Source organism: Talpa europaea (assembly GCF_964194135.1).
Source record: "Talpa europaea genome assembly, chromosome: 4".
Taxonomy (NCBI): domain Eukaryota; kingdom Metazoa; phylum Chordata; class Mammalia; order Eulipotyphla; family Talpidae; genus Talpa; species Talpa europaea.
This window is the reverse complement of record NC_140070.1, coordinates 32,058,133-32,082,669: the sequence shown is the minus strand read 5'-3', so window position 1 is coordinate 32,082,669 and position 24,537 is coordinate 32,058,133.

Here is a 24,537-nt window from a genome sequence, read left to right as displayed (position 1 = left end):
CGCTCTGGGTAATGACATTAAATAGCTCAGACCTCACAGAGAACACTCAGAGCAATATCAATCTCTTCCTCAATTAAATGGAATGTGGCAGTTTTAGAGGGTCTAAGATCAAGCAATTTATGGAAAAGCACAACATCATGTTGGGACCAGGCTGATGGTGCTGGGGCACTAACCAGGAGTACACTGAGGAAATTAACCAGAAGCCCCTCTCAAATATCAGTAGCACCATCTAGGAAGGCTAATCTATTTCTCTCTGGCTTTGTGCATATTCATCCTTCTCACCCCCTGGCATGCTGGTGCTGGTGTATTGTGAAATCTGCTTTGCCATCTTGTGAGGGGGCAAACTGAGCAGCTGGTCATGACCACTGGGATGCCAGGTAATGAGCAAGTGCTTCCCATCAGAGCCCCAGGGTCTTGTCACCTCGCCAGGAATGACAGCTTGGCTCTCTGGCAACAGCCCTGATGTGGGGAGGAAGCACACAGCTCTCCACTCCATTCTTAATGTAGTTAAACTTTCGAATTCTTGCCCTGAATCAATTCCTGCCTTTTTAGCTGAGGTGAGCAGGAGTTAGACAGGTCCTAGGAAATGAAACTATATCAATGCAGATGTGTCTTCTAGCTGAGCAATTTCTGACTTTGGGAAAAGAGTTGGCATAACAAGTACAGGTGTGGTGGTACCCTCCAAATGCTACACCTCATCCTCCCCATCACAATTGTTTCAATAGTAACCCTGCCCCTGTAAATCACCAGCTCCCCTACCAGCTCCCTTGCCAGTACTGCACAACTAAAATAAGGCCTAATGGACTTCAAATAAATGGACCACCATTGCCTTCCTCCTCCCTACCTTGTCCACTTGCTGGGAAGGAGGAAGGGTGCCCAGGGGGGAGGGCAGATCATGGAAGGGTCCACAAAGAAAAGGGGACCACACACAATTTGGCTGGCAGTGGAAAAGGGAATGAAATTTTAGGCAAGGCAGAAGTAACAGGCCATGGAACTTGGACAATCCAGAACTGAGTGAGTAAGAAAGAGTAAGAGACCATATCCCACTGTGAAGAGGGAAAGGAAGGAAATCACAGCTCTTGAAAAAACCATACAGATCACCTAAGCCAATCCCTTCACATTCACAGGGAATTCAGGAAAGACACCCAGGAAGATTCTGGGACTTTCCAGTAATCACTGGATAAGCAAAGGCAGAAATACCTACCTCCTCAAACAGCCTTCTTTCCCTACACCTCAATGCCTAGTCAAGAATGTTACCTGTCTTCCTTTGAGGAATTGTTTTAGATAGAGAGCATCTAAAACCACTGTTTTAAAGTTTTGTGTGTGTGTGTGTGTTTGTTTTTTTGGGGGGCCTCCCTGGTGGCACAAATGGTTAAGTCTCAGCACTGTCAAGCTATCAGCAGCCACTGCAGCATGAGTTCGATCCCAGGTCAGCAGACAGCACAGTAGACAGTAGACATTTCCTTTCTCACCCACTCAGCAGTGTATTTCCATCAATCTGCCTGCTCTGCTCCCCACTGTGTCTCTGGTGAGTCCGCTCAGCCTCCCATACCTCTGGCCTATACCCCAGTTCTTCTATGCATAAATAAAGAAAATTAATATTTAAAAAATAATAATAAAGTTTGGGAAACCAGATGCTTTGACTTCAACTGGTGAGAGCCAATGCTGTAGACGCCCAGGCTGGATCCCAGGAAGGCTGGTGAGTAGGGGCTGAAGGGAGGAGGAGCAGTCATCTGGACTGAGGTGTAGCTCTACTCCTCTGCCACACTCAAGTTTTACCATAAGCATTTGTGAGGAATGATAAAGCCCAGAGACCAGAACATGTGACGATGTTAAGGTCAGAGTTTAAATTTCTCTTTTCAGAACTGATTTCATCTAAAACTGAACACTAATCAGGCAATTCCAATTACAAGCAGCAATTCCTGTTTCTCACCAACCAAAAATAATAGACCATTCTCCCAGGCTTTGGGCTGTGACTTGCTAACTGAGTGGTCTGGTCCCACATTGAGATGTGTGCTTGGAACTTCTTGTAACGAACAAGGAGGTGCATGGCCAAGTGCCCTTTTGAGGGAAGATTTATCCCAACTTCTGGACCATAACTGGCATCCAGCCTTCAGCTTCCCACCCCTTTGGCAATGGCCCTTGCTGTAGAAAGCCAACATACCCAGGGTCACACCCAGGGACCCCCACTGAAGTATCTGAGGATGAAGGAGCTCAGCCTTTGTACTTCTGACCATTTCAGGTCCAGAACTCCCCATGGGGTTGACTGGGCTTGCCCCACTTGCACGGCAGCCCCAAATTTCTCTCTTTCAAATCTCTCTTAGTCCCTCTCTTCCATAGGCCTCCATCCCAAGAACCATTGTGAGGAAAAACCTGAGCACTAAGCTGAACAGAGTCTGTCCCCTGGCAAACCATCACTGTTGCATTTCTTCTCACTTGCCTCCTCATGAAGCAAACCTCACTTGGTTACCTCCGACCCCCACCCCATGATCCTCACTGCCTCAGAAATCAGCAACCTGCTAAAACCTTTATGGGGAAACTGGATCAACTCCCACCCCAAATCCCAGAAACTTCCAGAAGTTCATAAACTTATTCTGAAAGCAACATGTGTGCATAACTAAGAAAGGAATTGTTTCTGATAATGTTGCATCCTGAGATTTGTTCAGTACTACTTAGTAATATGCATGAGACAGAGTGCGAGCTAGTGAGAGCGCTATGCTGGTGCTGAATCCATTTCCCATTCTTTTGATCTATGGTCTCCAATGTGGTTACAGTTACTATCATACCATCTGACTTGAACTGATGATTCCAAGTTCCATAATGTCAAATAAGTCATATTTCAGTAACACTTCCTACCCACTGCTAAAAATATGGTTTCTTCCCACACAGCTATACCTAATGAGATATTTCAAGCCACCTGGCACCCAGGAGAGTTCCTTGGCTAATTTTCTGTGGAGCCCCACAAAGTGGAAACTGTACAATTGAACCCCACTGGACACTGGTGTCAGGGGACTAGAAGTACAGCAACACCATAGACACATTGTCTGACGGTAAGAGATGTCCCTTGGAGATGTCATTTGACCCTTAGTCAGTACAAGCCTAGGGCAGAACAGTACGTTACAATGTGCATCTGCAGGAAACACACCAAAAGAGGGGCTGGCCCCACTGACTAGCTGGCTTTCCTCCAGGACCTTAGCTGCGCTTACAGTTTCTGGTGAGAACCAGTTTGAAACCTGAACTGCTAACTTCCAAAGGCATCGGAAGCCCAGGCAAGACCTCCTGTCCAGCTGCATTGCCAACTAATGCCAGTCATGTGGAAGCTTGCCACACCACTGCTGACGATGTCCCCTGCTTGTTCTTGCCTCCTTGCTAAATGCTAAACATGTTTTTTTTTGTCCATCATCCTGCCAGTCCATGTGTGAAGCACCGTCCCTCCGTTGTTACCCCTACTTTCCTCACCTGGGTTATGAGTTCCTTCCTAGGATCTCTTAGCTCCCTAAGTACGCTGAGATAAGCCACTGCAAAAGTGTGTTCCCCCATGGACACTGGGCCCTTGGGGGCAGGAACTCTCTTGTCTGTACTAAGTACCCAGACCTTTCTAAGTATATTAACTGGTGCTGCAAAAGCAAAAATAGAATGTGCTATTGTGCAAACCAAATCTAAAAAGACTTTTTTTTGTTTCTACTCTGAGTCTTATTCTTAAAATTCTTAAAAGATGTTTCCAAAGAAAACAACCCAAAGATCAACTCAGGGATGCTCTGGACTGCTGTGGGCAACACACTTCCAGTGTCTCAGAACCAATCAAGAAGCTCCACACTGATTAGAACACAAGGCCTTCGTGGTTAGGAAGGGGTCTGGAAGATGAAGTCTACATAGTCTTCCCTCCCCCACCAGTGGCCCCACCTCACTGGAACAGCTGGAGCAGGAGGTGACACTATGGAATAGAGCCAACGTACTCGAGGGGCAGCAGCACCCCAGGGTGCTGTGAGAGTTGTGAGTTGTGAGTCCCCAACTCCCCCACTTCCCACCAAGTGCACCTCTGGCCTGGGCCAGAGCTATCCCCAGCCTTCATTTAGCTTCCCCTGCCATTGAGCCCTTATCTGTGAGATGGTTGGAAAGAATGCTACTAGATACTCACTTTCAGAGTCAATATTTACTGTTTTGGGGTGGAATTGTGTCTCTCTAAAAAGATACGCTGAAGTTCTAGCTCCCAGGACTCGGGAATGTGGTCTTATTTGGAAAAAGGTCTTCGCAGATGTAATGAAGATGGATTAGGATGGGTGCTAATCCAACAACTCATGTCCTTATAAAAAAGGGAAACTTGGACACAAATAAATGGGGGAGAAGGCTATGTGAGGCAGAAGCAGAGATTACCAGGCTGCAGCAACAAGCCAAGGGTTACCAGCAACCGCCAGAAGCTGGAAAAAGTAAGGAAGAATCCTCTGGAAGCTTCAGAGAAAGCAACGTGCTGCCAACACATTGATTTTAGACTTGAAGCCTCTTGAGAGGCTTAAGAGAACACGTTTCTGTTAAGTCACCTAGTTTGTGACACTTTGTTACAGTAATGCTAGGAAACAAATGCTCAGACCAAACATTTTATGGCACATACAGAAACTCCATTTAATGATTTTCCCATGACTGAAGGAGGTAGTTATTGAGTCTCCAAAAGCCCACGTGACATGTCAAGGGAAGGGCAACTGTCAGGGCCAGATGATGCATGTAAGTAGGGCCATCCACATCTCCTGACTCCAGTTCCAGCCATCTTTCCAGAGCTCTTAAATCAAATTGTCGTTTCAGCTTTTGCTTTAAGGGTCTCCTATTAAATTCCTTATTAAAATATTCTAGTTTTGCTTTTTTCTCCACCTGAGGAAAAATTATGTGATGCTCTGCCAAAATTCCAGATCTCGTGGTCAGAAAGGCAGACAGCTCAGTTGCTGCCTGCTTGGGTTTATCACAGATCCTGCGTGGATTGATGCACTTGACTGGGGGATCAGGAAAAAGCAGCAATTTATAAGCCACCTTCACCTGCTAGTGTCATAGAGGGAGTTCATAAGCAATTAGGCTCTTCTAATCACTTAATCCACTTTAAATCTCTGCAAAAGGAAGGTAATGATTATGGAACTCTGAAATGGCTGGTCCTTGGCTGGTCTTCAGTCGACCAGAGGCTCACAGAATATTATAAAGTACATTTTTAAAAGGCTCCTCCAAAGCATCTGCAGCTCTGACATTTGAGTCCCAAGCAGAAAGGTAAAACCAGGAACTAATTTGAGTTTCCTTCTCCCCTTTCCTCTGCGTGAAGGTGAACTGACTCCAAGACCCCCTGTAGGACCTCAGTTGTAAATTGGAACCAGACCCTTCGTTCCGACACATTTCATGGGGGTGCCCTCTCCAGACACCACTCACCTCACCGCCTCTTGACAAGGGCCACAAATGTATAATTTACCAGGTGCTGCTGCATCAGAAGCCTCATGGGCCGTGTGTCAGCTCCTTGCAAGGTGGCATTTATATGCTAGAGAAAAATGAACAGATTTAGGAGGGAGCTGTGGGACAGACAAATATGGTGATCCCTGGGTTTCCAAGGATGGAAGGCTTATGAAGGGCACAGACATGCCCTCTAACCACTGGACTAAAACTCTCCCTGCCCCTGATCTTTTCAAAGAAACAGCAGCAAGTTCTAAATATTGCATGCTTTTATCTCTAGGTCCTAGCACTGCTAGGACTAGCACTGCTCTAGCCTTCAACACCCACAATGATTATTCCACAGAAAAGCATTATTTATTCAATAACTGCTGCTCTGTGGACTCAAGCCCCACACCCTGGCTGCTCCTTGCCTTCCTTTGGGGGGAATTTGTCCCTGCAAGTGAGCAACACATCGTGGTGACACAGAGTTCCAACAGAGACACCCCAAGAGCTATCAGTGAAATGAACATTGGTTGAATGGATTTGCCACCAACTTTGATCTTTAGTTGGGTGGGCAATTGGGGGCATGATTAGAAGATAAATCCCACAGGCTAGAGAACTCATTTCCAGGATCTGTCCCTTTCTTTTTTCCCCTCTGGTTTATAGGCTGTGAACTCATCTCATCTAGAAAACCATGATTCAAAACGACTGCAATTGGAACAATTCAGCGAAAGCCCTCCTAATTGACACTGAACAACTTCTGCTGTTCAGCCTGGGGGCCTCCGCAAAACGCCCAAGGTTACAACCAACAGACATGACCACTGAAAAGTGATGAAGGGGAAACTGGTAAAGAAAACAGAACTGTTGAATGAAATAAGTTTTTACCTTGCATTAGCAACAAAGCTTTCTAACTTCCCAAATTGATCCCATATAGCATCACCATGTCTTAAACTTACTCGGGAGGGGGGGTGGTGAAAGGATGTTTATCTCACATCTGCCAATGAAACTGAGGCCCATAGCACTTGAGACTTGCCTTACAGCACGTGGTCTGGGGAAGGGGCAGGGCACTGGTGTGAGTGGAAATAACAGGACTCTTCCAAGAGGGGGCACAAAGGGGGCCTCAGTGTTATAAACAGTGTCGATAAGACAAAAGCAAAGATACCAAATGCCCCATGCACCGAGGAAGGGCTGTTTTAGATTCAGTCCCAGTTAACATGATTGCAGGTGCTGCGTGAGGCTCTGAGCAGAATACCAATCTCTACTACATAGCACATCTCCAAGTCCTTAAAACCTCACTGTTCACTTAATTCAGCCCCTCATTTCCCTACGATGAGGATCTCCTTCTAAAAGAAGTGTGTGCATCCTCTGGACCTGTTCCCAAATCAATATGGTCAAATAGTTCCAAAAAGACCATTTTCAGCATCTTCATTATTATTTTCAAGAGCTTTTTTCTCCGGAGTAAATACTCTCGTTCTGAGATTCGACACACCATTGCTTGCCCACAGAAGAGATGAAGAGTAAAAAATTATTAATGGGTATCTCCAGGCAATTACAGACACACTGCCCTCAGGTTTCTGGTCTCTCCCTGACACTGCCTGCCAGGCAACTTTGCTGCTTCTGAGAGATAATACGGCCTTTGCTGTCATTGGTGAAATGCTCTATCAGACTTGCAGGTTATGGCAGCTTCTGGAAAAAACAGGAGCATCCTGTACTTTGACTGCAGGCAAGACAGTTGCTCGTGTTCAGGCAAGATAGTCCAGATACTAAGACAATCCCAAGAGACCAGGGAGAACATGGTGAAAATCTGTGTTCACTGTCCGGGGAAACGCAAAAAGCCTGTTATGAAAGGTTTCACCCTTGCAGGCTAAATAATGCACTTACTAGTTTAAAAGAAAAAAAAAAAACTAAGATTAGAAGGGACACTGAGGGTGAAAATGGATTTAACAAGGAGACAGGATCGAGCTGAGCATCAATTAGGACAGCCCCAGAAGGAGACAAGATGTCAAAAGAAGGGAAGGGAACAGCCAGCTGACATGTGGGTTCCACCAGGGAGGAAGCAATGCCTCTCCTAGCCTGTGAATCCCAGAATTCCAAGGTTTGGACTATAGTTTCTTTCAAACCCCAAAGAGCATCTCTTGAGGCATTAGAGAAAGAGCAGCCGGGTCTGTCAAAGCTACACTAAATAGTCTGTACACCGGCGACTCTAGCTGAGACTAGGGAGACAGAACTATTTGTGAGCTTTCTTCTAAATGGGCTGTCCAAATAATACTCGATTTTTGTTCTTATAGCCTTTTACTATTGCTCTCTCCTAAATCCGTTGTCCAGTTAGCCTAACCTAACTCAGCCCCATCTCCACCTCCCACGCCACCGCCCCCCACCCCAGGGAGATGGATTCTCCCTGTTCCCAGATGTCCTTCTTGGAGCTGAAGGGAGAACACAGGTTCTGGAGCTCAGGTTTGGGGAGCATGGAGGCCTGTTCTGCAGAGGAGAGGGCTCCCTGGGTCAGCCTGCAGCAGCCACAGACCTCCCTGGGGCTGCCTTTGAGCTGCTGCCTCTGGATTCCATAATTAAAGTCACTGAGTATTTGATCACCTCCTCCATGCAGATTAATTAATATCACTGCAACATTTGTTTTTCATTTCCTTTGATAAATGGTTAAAACTGTTAACAAAGACAGTGATGTTCCACTCGCTCACTCACTCTTGGCCTCTGCATTTCTCTGTGGGTCCTGCTTCTCTCTGGGTAGAGACTGAGTGGGAAACGCAGGGGCAAGCGTGGCCAAGACGCATGGACTTGGTAGGATGAATCCAAACCACCACTGGGAAAATACTCTCAGGAGAGCTAATGCTGTCCCTTCCATCTTTCATGGGTAGAAATGTAGGCCTTTATTTTACAGAAAAAAAACTTAACGTGTAAGTTCAGATTATTCTGCTTGGTGTTTTTTCTTGCTTTCCCAATTCCGTATGTGAAAGAAATGGAGGCAATTCAGTCACCTCAGAGGAAACAGCCTCTCTGACTTTGTCTCTCCATCTCTAAAATGGGTATAGTCGTATTTACCCTGCTTATCACACTACATGTTGTGAAAATTAAATGTTCTAGATGAAAATGCTCCACCAGCCACAGTGCTCTGCGTGATGTCAGTGTTGACTGCACTGCTCATGCCCTCCTGTGACTCCAGAGAAAGAGCAAGCTTGGCTGGTTCCCAAAGCAATAAAGTCTCTTAGTCAAAGTAAGGGGAACTGAGGAAGGACATGGAAGAAAGGACAGATGTATGAGGGCAAAGGGTGTTTGGGGGACATCTGCACCTTCCTCTCTGCAAGGAGAGCTGGTGCACACCTCCCAAAGTGCACCTGCAGGGCTGGGCAGCCCAGCGGCCTCACACTCCACAGACCACTTTCCCAAGGAGCTCCACTCCACTGGCAACTGCAAGAAAAACATTCTTCCCCTCATAACTTCCATATTCTCTGTAATGGGGTTGTAAGGCAAATGAAGGCACCTGCAGAGGTGACATCTCTCCTTAGAGTTTTCCCTGGAGTCACCTCCACATGGAAGCTAAGCCCCTCCCCCAGGTGCAAGCTGAGCCTACTTAAAATCAAGTAGTGCCTGCAGGGCTCTGCCAGGAACACCAGAGACCACTTCTTCTTGACCTCCGGAGAGTGCTAACCTACTCACAGGTCATGTGGAATTTTTCTCAAGAGCATACATGAGGGCCTCCCCTGGTGGTGCAGTGGTTGAACGCTGGCCTGCGAAGCTGCCCCCAGCCTCTGCAGCACTGGTTTGATCCCAGGCCACCAGCAAGGGTCCCACAAGGTGAACAGACCTCTCCTGCTGCGCCTGCTGCTCCCCTCAGCAGTGTATTTTGTCGGTCTGCCTGTTCTGTTCCCCGCTCTGGTGAATTCTCTCACCCTCCGGCGCTTCTGACTGTACCCCGGTTCTTGTATAAACAAATAAGTAAATCTTTAAAAAAAAAAAAGGCATACATGATATGGCCTCTAATGTAAGCCCCAGCCTTTTCCACAGAATGGTAAGAATAGGCAGCCTTCTATCAGTGGGTAATCTGACAAGAAGAGGTTTATCCGCTGGAGCTGTGGATTTCAGCGCCCCTTCTGTCTACCTTCGTGTGCTGCCAGCCATCCTGGGAAAAGATGCTGGTCTAATAGAGGGAAATGAAATCTGACAGCCCAGAGCAACAAGGGGACAGGTACACAGTGACTCTTGAAGGAAAAGAATTCTGTCCCCAAGCAACACCTGGCATTAAGAAAGAAGGTCGCCCTGAAGATGTAAAGTCTCATCCAAGTAGAAGTGACACTTTTTGCTCTGACCCCAGACTCTACAGCAGGGGCCAGTGTGGATCCTGTCCAGTTTTCTACCTAAGTATTCCAGACACAGAACACAATACAATGTTTGAATTGAGGCTCCCACCACCGCTGCCACCACCCAGGAGCAGAGTGATTATTTTGAGTTCTTTGGGGGAATCTAAGGCAACTGAACTTTTCAGAGACAAGCCGAAGGTGAGCGAGGCAGCAATACATGCATAAGAGAAGCTCAGACTCTGGGGACACTGCTGTTTATATAGCTTGGGGGAGACATTTAATCTCTAAGCCTTCATTTATTCATCTATGAAATAGGGATAACATCCACTTCATATCGTTTTGAGGAGAACAAAGAATATAAAGCACCTACAAATTCTTGGGGTCACAGCAGGGATTAAATAAATGGTAGCTACTATTATCTTTATCACTACCAATAATATTACTGCTTTGGCAGGGGTGGGGGCAGGAGATTGCATTATTCTTCATCCACTCCCTTCCTCAATTCAAAAACTCCTTCAGTACGGCTCCTGACCCCATAGAAACAGAGTTAGCCCCTGCATCATCCAGTCAGTCCCAAAGAATCTGCTTTGGAAAGGACTCCAGAACTCACCATCAAGGGGAACACAGGGGTCCCCTGCAGGTCACTGCTCTCTGTTCCTGGCAGATGGCACATCCTACAGGGAAGACAAGCTGCTGCCAAGCAGACTGGTGGCGACTACCACGGCTGGCATCACAAGTTGCCAGGCTGGCCTGCACAGCTGCTTAGAGAGCAAGAGAGCCCAGTCTGCAAATCTAGACTTGAGATGGGGTGGGGGGGAGGAGATGTGGGAGGAAGAAGCTAGGCTGGCCAGCATCTCCCTCAATCTGCACTGGCCATGACTGACCACAGAGCACATTCAGCACACGGCAGCTCTGTTGTTATCTTTAAACCAAACTAACATGACCAGACACTCCACAAGCAATAGTCTGCTTTTCTGCTTTTCTGAGTACTTTCATTATTTACTCGTAATATATTTATAAGTAATGACATTCCTCTACCCACCATTCTCCCACAGATACAGGAAGGAGGAGTAAGATAAAATGCTCCAAGCTTCCCAAGAGAAAGAGATAAAAGATTCTGTATTTATATCTCTTGGATTCCAAAAAATCACAACATAGTTACCCAATCATAGCACCTGTCTCCTGAGAAACAGCCCGATTCCCAGATGCTCTCCTGTACCTTGGTTATCCTCAATGTAGCCCTGAAAATGGGGTGGGAAGAGACGATATTCACCCAGATGGCATTACTCATTCCATCTCTGCTTCCCAAGCACTATGACAAGAGAATAATAAACAGTGTGTGTGTGAGTGTGTGTTTGTGCGCATGTGTGTGCATGTGTGTGTGCCCAACCTAAACCCAACTGAATACCATGTGTGAATTCACTGTCTCAAGGACTCACCATCACAGCATATGGCACCCAGCTGTTCTGGACAGAACCTAAGATCCCTCCTTGACTGCTCCTTCCTTCTCACTCACACCCAATCTGTTAGCAAGACATGCTGATTCTAACTCAAAAATGACAATATCTTACAATCTTCAGAAGTAACCTCTGGATGCCAAGCGACCTTTATCTCTCCCCCCGCCCCTTTCTGGGTGGGTTTTATTTATTTTTTTATATTCTTTAATGTTTATTTTATTTTATATAATTCCTACATCATTTTTCATTTTTGCACAATGCATGCATTTTCATTTTGGTTATATTCCCCATACAATTGCACCCCCCTTATTTTGACCCTAATCCCGCCTCTCCTCCCCCCCAGTAGTGTGTCTCTGATTTATAGTTGCTTGTTGATTTTGATATTTTCTTTATGATAAGGACAGCTGCACCCCTATGTTCATAGCAGCACTATTTACAATAGCTAAGCTATGGAAACAACCCAAATGCCAAAAATAGATGACTGGATCAAGAAGATGTGGTACATATACACAATGGAATATTACATAGCAATCAAAAAAGATAAACTCATGCAATTTGCAGCAACATGGATGGCGCTGGAAGGGATCATGCTCAGCAAAATAAGCCAGAAAGAAAAAGAAAAATACCAGATGGTCTCACTCATAGCGGGAATTTAGAAAACACAAATAAGGGACCAGGAAAAAGACACCTTTATCTCTTATCTGGGCTACTGCAAAGTATCTAACTGCACTCTTAGCCATCATCTTGCCAAATCTCCTACAGGCCCTTGAGTCCTACTGATCTGGTCCTGTCTCTCTAGACACATCACTCCCACACGCCTCCTCCACCTGCTCCAGCCTGCTTTCCATCCACCAGACTTTCATCAGGCCACCTTTAGGCAACTAAGACCAAGCCCCCTTACACACGCACCCTCGCACCCTCCCACCCTCTCTGGTTGACATCACTCTTTACCACACCACACTATTTTCTCTGCTTTAGAGCATGTGCCAGTACATAAAGCAATGTCTATTTCTCTATGTAATTATTGTCTAACTTCCCCCCAAGAACGTACGCTCTTTAGAGAGACACCTGTGTCTTACTGAGAGCTGTAGCCCTAGGGACTGGATTGTTGCCAAGTGCACATGAGGTGCTTCTAATCTATAGTCTTACTAGGCCATGTGATTTAATCCAGTGCTGTCTCCAAGTTCTTTCTCACTGAATTTAGTTTTGCATACTCCTGGATGTTTATAAATCGCTTTGGGGGAAGGGAGATAATTAACCATCTAGAAATATTAAATAAAACTTTAGCCTCATAATTACCCTTACAGACTACAGTTTACAAATATAAATGTTCTACTCTTATAGAATATTCTAGATCTGCAGTTCTCAAAATTTTTGTTCTCAGGATCCCTTTACACCCTTGAAAATTGTTGAAAATCCAAAAGGGCTTTTGCTTATATGACTTATTCTGTCAGTAATTACAGAAATAAAAGTGGAGAAAATTTTTTAAATATTTTTAATTCATTCTAAAATAATAATAAAACATCCATGTTCACATATATATGTATTAAATTAGCTACATTCTAAATGTAATATGATATCCTAGACTGCATTCTGGAAATAAAAAAGAACACTAGTAAAAAAAAATAATGAAATCCAAATAAAGTCTATAGTTTAGTTAAAATTGAATACTAATGTTAATAATTATGTTAATATTTGTAAATATTTATGTCTTAGTTTTGGCAAATATACCTTGTTAATTTAAGATGTTAACATTAGAGAAAATTAAGTGAGAATATACAGAACTCTTTGAACTATGGAATTTGTTCTATAAAATTATTTTTAAATAAATGATTTATTTTTTAAGTATATTAAAAATTGTGAAGAATGGCAGTTTCATATTTTTGCAAACTTCTTTTATATCTGACTTAGAAGACAGCTATTTTTCAGTGTTTGTGGCTGTGTTCAATCTGTTGTGATGTGCACTTTTATTGAAGTGTAATAATTGAAATATCAACTGTCTATAAACCCAGTTCTAAACTCCTATGAATACTAAGGCTGAGAGTACAAAAGAAATAAAGACCTTGGAGTTTAAGATATAGTTATGTAAGCAACTATAAGCAAATAAAACAAATAAATAAAAAAATAAAAAAAAACTTGAAGACTATAAGGATATTTTAGATAACAAAATAGAGATTACAGTGAGAATTCAAGGGCCAAGGGCAATCAGACTGTAGACCTAGAAGAGTCAGATGAATTAGGTAGGCAGGGTATTCCAGAAGGTTAGTCCTTTGGCAGTCCAGCTCAGGTCTCAGGATTTCTCTGTCCCCTAACTCTTAGCAATCAACTTGGTGTGGATTCTGAAGACATGTCCTTGGCCCAGAGACTGCTGGGTGGCTGGAACCAGAACAGGCAGGGAGGAGGCATGACAGCAAGGTGTGTGAAAATAGTTTCTGAAAATTAAAACAGTATAGAAGACAAAAAGACATTGGCCAGATACCAATAGTGGCCAATTTCTACACGTGGGTAAGAAAAAGAAGGGAAAGGCATGATTGTAGAATGCTTCAAAAGGGCTAATTATTAAAAATAATAAATGTGGCTTAATAGTACATCAAACATCAAAGACAAACAGGGCATTTTTTGAGATGAAATTTATATCCAATGAATACTGCACACCAACAATAGCTGAAACTCCCACAGCTAATTGAACACAGCGGCATTCACGATTTTCCTCTATCACCTGCTGTTAGTGTTCATTTCAAATGACACTAGACTTCAAAAATTGGCCACCTGCCCACTGAACTTAGGCTCTCTCTAAATAGTTTGTCCAGACCAGAAGCCATTGGAGCTACATTATCTTTCTGACAAGCCATGGTGTTTCACCCCACAGAGCCAGGATGTCCTGAATCCTCATGGAGCCACTAAAGGTGGTTATGGGCTTTTCTGCTCCCAGCATTGATGGCCCTACTGCCAAATGATTCAAAACCCCTGAGGCTCTAACTGCTAGGCTCAGATGATTCCAAGCAGAGGGCCAGGGACACTTTCAGCAGAGATAAAATCCACAGGCTCAGTAGGGGTGGGGAACCACAGTCCTCCACCACAGAATCAATGGCGCTTGATGGAAGCAAAACCCACTGTCATAGAGGCTGGAGCATTTTCCCAAACAGAATTGACCCAGTGACAAATATTGATGGCAGTAAAACTCATCCTTCAGGTCTGCCCATGACTCACATGGATAGCTCTATCCTTTCAGCATTCAGTGCTATCATGAAGTTCACCACCACTTTATAAAGAGGAGTTCCACCTGGTTATTCCTCCCACAAGACCCACATGCTCTAAATAGTGCATAAGGCCCACTGAATCTCAGTCCCCACAGTCTAAGTAGGACATGATCTGGATCATGCTGTTCCTATCCTTTCATTTGCATTTGTCTTAACGCTCCAAATAGATGGTGAGCATCTTAAAGGTTGGCCTTCGGGAAAGACATAAGTTACAAGGGAATTTAGAAATAAGTATAAATCAAGAAGAAGGAGTTCACACCGAGATTAGGTATACTGGCATGGCTTATGGAGGAAGCAAAATTGAGAAGCCAATACAAGATGTGCAGGATTGGGGAAAAAAGACAAAGAAGGTATGCGGATGAGGGAGGAAATTATAGGCAAAGATGTGGGGAAAGATGCTTGCACAGTACAGTATGTGTCCCATCCTAGGAGAATTGTGAGAAAGCATGGAAATTGGTGAAGATAATGTGAGATAGCAGGTTAGACATAAGGATATAAGCAAAGTAGGGTGAGACCAAGAAGTAAAGGAAATTGAAGATCAGACGTCTGGGTACTGGCATATAATGATGCTTAAGACTACTGCAGACTGGAAAGATCATCACAAGGGAAAGTGGGAGTACAAACCAGGGAGACATCAACCCCACATATTTTCATAAAGGATGGATGCTTGAGTACCTTAGCACAAAGAATGTCATATTTCCCTGACTGACAAGCATTTTCCAAGGACAGGAGATAGCACAGGCCTAAAGGGTATGGCTTCAAATAGTATTTGCTTTCAGAAGACTCTAAGCATGAAGATGTGCCTGGAAAGGAATGTAAGGGATCTGTGGGAGTTGTTGCTCCAGGGCACATTAGGAGGGCCTCGTCAACTGGCAGTTTCCAATGTACACACCAAGAAATACATGGGATTCAGAAAGGTACTTCAGGAGCTGCTCTGGACAGAGAGGACAAACGGGGATGATGATTAAGCAGGTCCCTATCTTCCTTCAACCAGACGAGTTCTGCTCTGAAGAAGAGTTCACTACAATCAGAATCAATTCAAAGTTTAAAAAATCCTGATATTAGTGTTAGTCATTACAGGTGAGAATTTCTGAAGTGATGAGAAAGTCAGCAGGACAATACTAGCAGTGTGATGGCCTGCAGGAAGAGAACTGAAGAGATCAACACTTAGTTCAGATGAGTTAATCAAGTCAGGGATAGATGATTATAAATAAGTGAATACAAATAAATAAGATCTAGGATACAATGTCATGAAATTTTCATTGGAACTTAGTGGTTAATATTACATGTGATTCCTTGATATCCACTAAAATGACTACAATTTTAAAGACTGACAATACCAAACACTGGGGATGAGACCATCCTTTGAATTCTCATGCATTGCAGTGGGAAGGAAGATGGTACATCCACTTTAGAAAACTGTTTAGCAAATTTGTTAACATGATATATGTGTTTTATATGTATTTAGATATACCATTATTTGTGATACAAATATTTCACTTCTAAATATTAAACCAAGAGAGATGAAAACATCTCATAAGACTATACAAAACAACTTTGCTTATTAAAGTAAAATATTGGCAATATTCCACCTACCCATCAATAGGAGAATAACCAAATTTTGGTATATTCAGACAATGGAATATTATTACTCAACAATAAAAAGCAATGAACTACCTGTATGAGGAAAAATCTCCAGAAATATGTGAGGCAAAGAAGCTAGACATAAGAGAGTACATAATATATGATTCCACTTATATAAAGCTCAAAGATACTCAAGACTACTCTATATGAGAGAAATCAGAACAATGACTGCCTCTGGCGGTTGGTCATAGAAAGGACAGCAGCAAATTTCCAGGGTGATAAAGAGCTTCATACTTTTATATGGCTATGTGTTATATAATACAAACTTGTCAAAACTCACTGAATTCTATAGTGAAGAATTATGCATTTTGCTGGACACTTCAAAATATATTTCAATGATTGTTTCAGATGATAAACCTAGAGAAAGGGAAGTCAGAGATGACTCTAGGGCTCAACTGGACAGACAAGAAGAAGGAATTTTTCACTAATAAAATGGGGAAATTAACATAGGGAAATTAACATATTTTCACGGCTTACAATACTTACTTTTCATATTTTTCAACACTTGACTTTTGCCTTCGATTAGGTCACAATCACCTTGAAATCCCCTTAGGACAAGGTCTTGGGGTGAATAGAACCTCAGTTACTAGGTGCTGCTTTTGGGCACTGATATTAGTGTTCATTTTGTCTCTTCCCTCTGGATTCCAAGATTGACAGATTTAATAAGCAAGTCTATAGAAGAACTGGTGAATGATGACAAGGTGAAAATGTTACCTCCGCCTGAGAAGATAGTTTTATCTCTGGGAGTCTTTGATTCAATGCTTCGACCTGGAGGAGTAACTAATTAGAAGATGTTAGGTTCCATGAAAGGCCAGCATCAGAGATGAAACAGGAAGAAATCCCCACACCTCTGAGTTCATCTTGTCCACTCCACCCAGGAAGAGTTCAGCCAGTTTTCAAGGTATTAGCAAACCCCTGTCTTTGGAAATTCTGCCTCCTCACAGCTTTCATTCTGTTCTTCACCACACTCACAACCTGTCCCTTGTCCTCTTTGTCAACAGGATCAAAGGTGTGACATCTCTCCACACTCACTGGACATGGGTCTTTGCCATTTACCTTCCCTGTGGGACAGAAGGTGGCCCTGCAGGATGACCTCATTTATCATCAATACCAGCAGCCGGGTGAATCGTGTCACATCCTGGGATCCTCTTATCATTAAGATGCATTTTGCTTGTACAAAACTAAATTGGGGGGTGAGGGGTACTCCTGAGGTCCAAAAAGAGCCTTTGTAATTGCCTTGACCACAGAATAAACACTATGCAAATGCTGTTTCCTCCCCAGCTGGGCCTGGCCTGCCTGGCCATTCCTGACCTCAGCAACTTCAAAAGGATTGTGTTTTCCTGGGATATTAGATTTATGCAAAATACTCAGTAGGGTCACATGCCTGCCTTCAAGGCCTCCTTTCTTCCCTCCAGCTTCAAAAGCTTGGGGAAGTCAGTGCAGGGAGTTCTTTCTGGCAGGGATGAAGTCTACCCCACCCTCATCAGAGGAGGAAGAGACAACCAGGTGACACAACTGCACAGAAAGAAAAGGGACACCATTTTCCTCTCTACTCCCCTCCCCCACAAGCATGAAAATCTACATCCTCAACCTCTTTAAATTCTGAACAGTGGCTGCTAGAGTCTAGCAACACACACACCCACCCACACGCACGCGTGCACACACACACACACACACACACAATTCTTAAAGATTCTAAGTTAATTATCAGACAAAGAAAATTATAGGTCCAGCTATTGCCTTCAGTGGGCTTTTAACATAACCAAAACAACTCTGATTAACAGCAGTAGCTCAAGGTAAAATGCAATAACTCTGCCATCCGTCTATACATGTCCTACCAGGTTTCAAAGCCAATGCTGTGTGTTTGTGTGAGAGATGGCCCATAGTAATTGCAGTGGTGAGGAATGTAAGTTGTCCTGCAATGTAGCCAAGCTCCTGTGCAGCTGTGAACCCGTTACATCACTAGGGCTAAGCCGATTATAAGGATAGGCAGGATCACAGTATTTCTAATTTCAGAGCAGGGATGTCCCAGAAGCCCTTTCTTCAACATCTCCACATCTACTTTTCAGCCTTGCTACTCAAACAACCTCAAAATTCCCCCCCCCCCAAAAAAGGCTGAGGTTAGTCTGAAGCAAGAGAAAGCTAATTCTGTTTACTGAGAGGTAGCAACATTCTATGCTGTATAGCAAAGAGAATAAAGACTTTGTGGCCAGATGGATCTAGGACTAATCAGCTCTGGGATCTGTGCCTGGGGCAAATCACAGATTGTTTCGACCTCAGTTTTCACATCTGAAAATATAAATCGTCATATTTGCTTATACTCAGTGAGTGTTTGGAAATGGCCCTTCCATAAAACCTTTTACCTTGAGCACTTCCAATCAAAAAAATAATGATAATAAAAAATAAAAACTGATAGTTGGCATGGTTTTAGTACCAGCCTGGGTGAGGCAGGGGGATCCATCAGAGGACCCGCAGCCAAACTGAACCCAGTCATGAGTCAGTGTTCACTTGGGTCATTGCCACAATCCCCACCCACCCCCAGAGTTTACAGGTTTAATTAATCAACTAAGACATATTTTCACTTTACTGCAATCTCCAATATCACCTAAGGTCCTTTCAAAGGATACTGACACAGCTGAACAACAGCACTATCTTGTCCTACTTGCTTCCAGGGCCACACATGAAGCTCTGTAAAGACAGGGTTGCATGCAGCCCTAGAGAGGAGGGTCAACCCCTTGATTGTTAGGATAACGGCTCCCAAATCTTTAGTGTCCATGAAGAATGTTGGCAGAGAACACAAACTATAAACTGGTGTCTCACATTACCATGAAGAGCTTCCAACCGCATCGAAACAGACAATAGATACACACGGGGAGCTACTACTGTGGGCTGGAAATCAGAGACACAACAAATCAGACTCTAGACCTGCCATCACAGAACTAGATACAGAGAGGTCATTTCCATAGAATAGGACAAATAATCCAGCAGGGAAGTGTGCGGTGCTAGAGTGAGCCCTCAGGAGGCCATTAATCCCACAACTGGGAAAGCCTGGAGAAGCTTCCTGGAGGAATGGTGAGAGAAAGACCCCAAAGGGGTGCAAGCCTCAGGTCGCTCTGCTCCTCTGAGGAAGTCCTCCCTTACACCCCTCACAATTGAAATTAGGCCCTTCTCACACTCTTACAGTCCCTGCTCTGTCCTCACTTATCACCACTCGCATTTACATATTAAATTTAATGTTGGCTGCTGACTCGTTCAAAACCCCATGAGGAGAGGACCATGTCAGCAGTGTTTGCCAGCACTCAGTCCAGGATCTGGCATGTACTAAGTGCTTTGATTTATGTGTTGGATGAATTAGGACTGAGAAGACTATCCCAGGCTGAAGGGAGAGCTGTGCAAAGGAGTGAGGGTTGGAAACAGATGATGCATTCAAGGAACAGAAAGTCATTCACATGATACAAAGATCATTTGCAGGATGGTAGCAAGAGCTGATTTTGGAAAATAAAGCACGAAGAGCTAGAGAGTGACAGGTTAAGTTTGATGAACGAGTCTGGACTCCATCCAACACCAATGCAGACCTAAAGAACCTTAAGTAGAGAAATGAGGTGATGAGATTTGTATTATTCTTACTGCAGTATGGAACGCGTTTGGAAAGAACCAAGATTGGAAGTGGGAGAGTGAGTTGTGAGTGTACGTATAACACCATGAGAAAGGTTACAGCAGGCTGCTCTAGAATTAGAAGAGAATCAAGACAAAAATGGAGGCATGAAAGGAATTAACAAGAAGTAGGATCTGCATGTGTCAGGAATTCTTTGAAAGACATGATTTAAAGGAACACAAGCAGTCAAGAACCATGACGTGGCAATTGAGCTGACTGGTGCTGCCATTTGCTGTGGCACACACAACCAGGAGGAGAGGCAAAGAGAGGCTGGCAGTGGGGATGCAGACGGGGTCAAGTTAAACTGGCAAAGTTTAAATTCCTATGGAGCACCCAAGTAGATGAGCTCAGTAGACAATCAAATATGCCAAAATAAAGCAACTCCGAGCAAGAACTGAACTGAAGATAAAGATTTGAGAAAAAACATAAAGTGGCAGTCATTGAAGCAAAAGATTAGATGAAATCCACCCAGGAAAAAAATAAATCAGAGTATACACTTATTAGATACCTATTTTGGAAGACCTTGTAAAAATCATTAATTTATCTCAGAAACCTAAATGAAGTTATCTGTCACCAATACTCATGATATGATCTAGTATTCATTAAAAGATTGCACGCGCACACACACACACACTAATACTTGTATTGCTGTATTTACCTACATAAAAATAATTAGCCTGTGCTATTATTTGCTCATCAATTAGATTATAAAGTTCTAGAAAATGAAAATAGATTTTATCCTTATTTTATTTACCTCCATATTTTATTTACCATAATATCCAACATATAGAAGAAACCCAGTCAATGTGTGTGCAGGGCATAGAATTGAATGCCTTGATTTAACAACCCTCTGAATTCCTTTCCCAGTAAGTGAGTGCATCTGACTTTTGCTTGAATGAAGTAAACCAGAGTTGCATTGCCTCAGGCTCGGGAAATCTGGCCCATGTCACCTGGATAGAAAGGCATTTGCCTATTTATCAGTATTCTGAAAATCAGCAGAAAATGTTTCATGTTGAGATTCATTTTTTTTTAATAGAGGCATGTTTTATTTATTTATTTGTTTGTTTTTTTTTGTTTTGTTTTGTTTATACAAGCACTGGGTACAGTCAGAAGTGCGGGAGGGTGAGAGAATTCGCCAGAGCCAGAGCGGGGAGCAGAGCAGGCAGAAGGACCGAAGTACACTGCTGAGGGGAGCAGCGGGCGGCAGGAGAGGTCTGCGTGCCATGTGGGACCCTCCTCTGGTGGCTGGGGAGCAGCCGGGGATCGAACCCACGGTGCAGAGGCCGCGGGCAGCTTCGCAACCCAGCGCTCAAACGCTGCGCCACCGGGGAGGCCCTTGAGATTCATTTTTCCTTTCAACATTTCCCCTTCTCCCACTACTACACTGGATATATGGATTTCCACAGGTGGCACACATCACTAAAATCTTAGATACCTAATAGTATTTGCATTTCACAAGAAGTTGGAAAGAAATGAAAAAAAAAAACGAATCTCTAATTGTGGGGTGTTAGGCGAGGCAGCCCCAGGATGAGAAACTGTGCTGACATGCTCAAGCCCTCCCTAGATAGGTGGGAGAGAATGAGTCTGATGGCTCAGATGATGCCTGAGGAACCTCAGTGGCAAGAACAAAAGGGGTCAGGTGTCATGCTTACCTGGAGAGGCCTGGGGGCCTCCACAGAGCTGGTGGGGACACCACCACCCCAGGTCACAGAGATGGTACAATGATTCAATTCTAAAATCTTTTCCCTGGGAATACAGTGGGGTTATGACTTGCCCAAGTGACTGGTTTTTAGGGTACTGTGATGGCATAAATTGAATTTGAACAAAAATACAGACAGCCTCTAGCATGTTAGGAGATGGCTGTAAAAAGTCTACCAAATTATATTTCTCAAAAAAACTGAACTACATGTCACAACACATCAGAAATTGAAAATGCGCTGAGGCTGATTTGGATGATATGAGATTCCAATATTTATGAAGTACCGAGTTCCTAAAAATATAAAATCCTGAGCACTTTCATTGAAACGCTTATTGAAATTCGCCCTCTATTTGGAAAGTCAGTTCTTTAAATAAAAGAGTGACATTGCACACAACACAGAATTTTACTGAATGAATTCTGAAGGGGGTCAGGCAAAAATGTGAAATTAAATTGTAGTGGCAAATTCTCATGCAAGATTCCTGGGTGAAAAAAAAAGTGTCTTTTTGTATGTGGCGTTCTCTCAGCTATGGCGAGGGCTGTAAGAATCAGCCTTTTTCTGAATTCATAAGATCTCAATGACCTACAACAAAGAGTGACAAATGCCACTTTTTCCCACTTCTGAGATTCATACAATGTTTTGAGATAAAAAGTCCAAGACAAAAAGGGGAGTCATGAAAGCAGAATAAACATGCCAACACACACCAGGAATGATATCCCTCAGAAAAGCCTTCTTCAGATAGGCTCCTCCACCATTTCCACCTGCAGTGCTATGGAGCCTTAGGAGAGCAGGGCCTGTCTGGCTGAGGGAATCTACTTCCCAGTCAATGACCCAAGCACCTCTCCTCTGAGGTCCATGAGGAAACAGCATCTTTTCCACTCTGAAGCAGTTGGGTGATGTACATGACTCCCCAACAACAGTCTTAGGAAGCATCACATTATTTTCCTGGGACTCAGACAGAAACTACAACTTAGAACATAAGGCTCCTGAAGGCCCCACAGCTTCAGTTTGTAAAGCTGAGACTCAGACTCACCCTCTGACTCCATCTTCTGCTGCGTTTACTGCCCAGGTAGAACATAAAGTTCTGAGCGCTAAGGAATACACTTTGTCATCCTACTGGTTTGCTGAACATCAATCTGGTCTTTCCAACAAATGCTTGGATTTCCAAATGCCAAACCCACTAAGATTCTAGGATCTCAAGAGGAAAGAAAGCAAGTGTGTGGGTACAAGATCACGTCATCCCCAACAGGAGCCATCTCAGATATGGACTTACCATGCTCCAAGCCAGATTGCTGCTCCCAATGTCTCATGACTGAAAGCATCAATCAACAATTCTGTTTCACGGCACCGACAGAACACTATGCTTACAGAATACACTACTGCCCACTGCCTTTCCTGATCGTGCAGGGCTCCCAGAAAGAAATTTTTCCTCTGAAATTCAGATCCACCCATGCACTGGCTCAGTGTCTGTTGCTGAGGGCCTTTGCTGTTGTCCTGTCTCCCTTCCTGCTTTTAAGGGTCAGTGGGCACCCGACCATCCTGGGCTGTGGGCATGCGGGTTCAACATACATATAGTGATGGTGTCCTGGGGCTGGGGAAGCTCAGGTGCCCCATTGTAAGCAGATCTATTTCCACTAATAGCTGGTGGATGTGCATTCTGAGCCCACTGGAACCCCAGGCACATTTCCAACAAACGATGTGGCACACACAGGAATTCATCCGAATGCAGCAAAAATCACTTAGCTTAATAACACTGCCCTGATTTAATTTTAACTTTTCATAAAGCATGAGAGATGAGTAGGGTGTGCTTGGTGTTTTATGGATTACTGATGAGATTGGGCTCACATCTGGCTGTTTTATCTTTTTTTTATGACTTCCCAAAAAAAGGGGGGTTGGGAAAGGAAGTGGATGGATAATTAAGAGGAGGGCAACACCTGCAAAATATGCAACTAAAATGCTTTGCCCAAGGCAAGGGGGAGACTTTGCTTCTCTCTGGTGTGTGAGCGGCTGGTGAGAGCCTGGGAAGTCCAGAGATAATAGATTTGGTAAATGAATTCAGTGCTGTGGCTGTGGGTATCCAACAGGAAAGACCACATGCATGCACGTGTGTACACACACACACATGCACACATGTGCATGCACACATACTTTAAAAATACACATAGGGCACACAAACAGAAAATGAGATTATATGCTCTTCCTCTGGTCAGCATTTAGACAGCACCCTCAGGACAGTGTAAACACAGTGGTTTGTAAGTACTAGATTGGAACAGATGTTCTAACAAAGTCTTTCTAACAAAGTCTTTCTTTGTTAGAACTTCCTTTAACTCTTCCATAAATCCAGCTCTTCTCCATCACCACAATTAGTGTCAGAAGGCAGCATGACCTCTCACCTACGTGATGATATTCTCCCTGGTCCCTCTGGTCCTCTCCTACCCCTTTTCTATTCTCAAAGAAGCATTGGAGAGATCCTGATAAATAAGTTAGATCCTATGATTTCATTGCTCAGGCATCCCCAGTAGGTTCTCATTTCTCTCAGAGTAAAAGCTGAAGTTCTTACAGTGGTGGCAAAGCACACCTTTTCCCCCTCTTGACCGCTCTTTGAATCACTGTAACCTGTCACTGTAACCAGTTCCTCAGATCCCAGCACACTGGCCTCCTTATACACTCAAACACACAAAGGCTCACACTACCTCAGGGCCTTTGCACACACTGCATCTCTACTTGGAAGGTTCTGGTCAGACATTAACATAACTTGTTCTGTCTCTTCTTGTGAGTCTGGTGCAACTGTCACCTACATGTATGTGGTTTCCATTCCTCTCCTGCTCCCTCCCCCTGGTAGTCCTGAGGTCATTTTCATGCTATGTTATTTTTCTACCCTGCACCAAACATCTTATGAAACATTACAGAATTTTCCCATTTGTCCTGTTTGTCTCTGCCTACTAAACTGTAAGATCCATGACAGTAGGGATCACTGGGGCATACCCCAGAGGCTAGCACAATGTCTGGAATATGTTTATGTAATATATGATAATGTAGTTTAATATCTTTGTTGAATGGAGAATGAACAAATGGTTTGTTCTGATTTGCAAGTGTGTTGATATAAAAAAT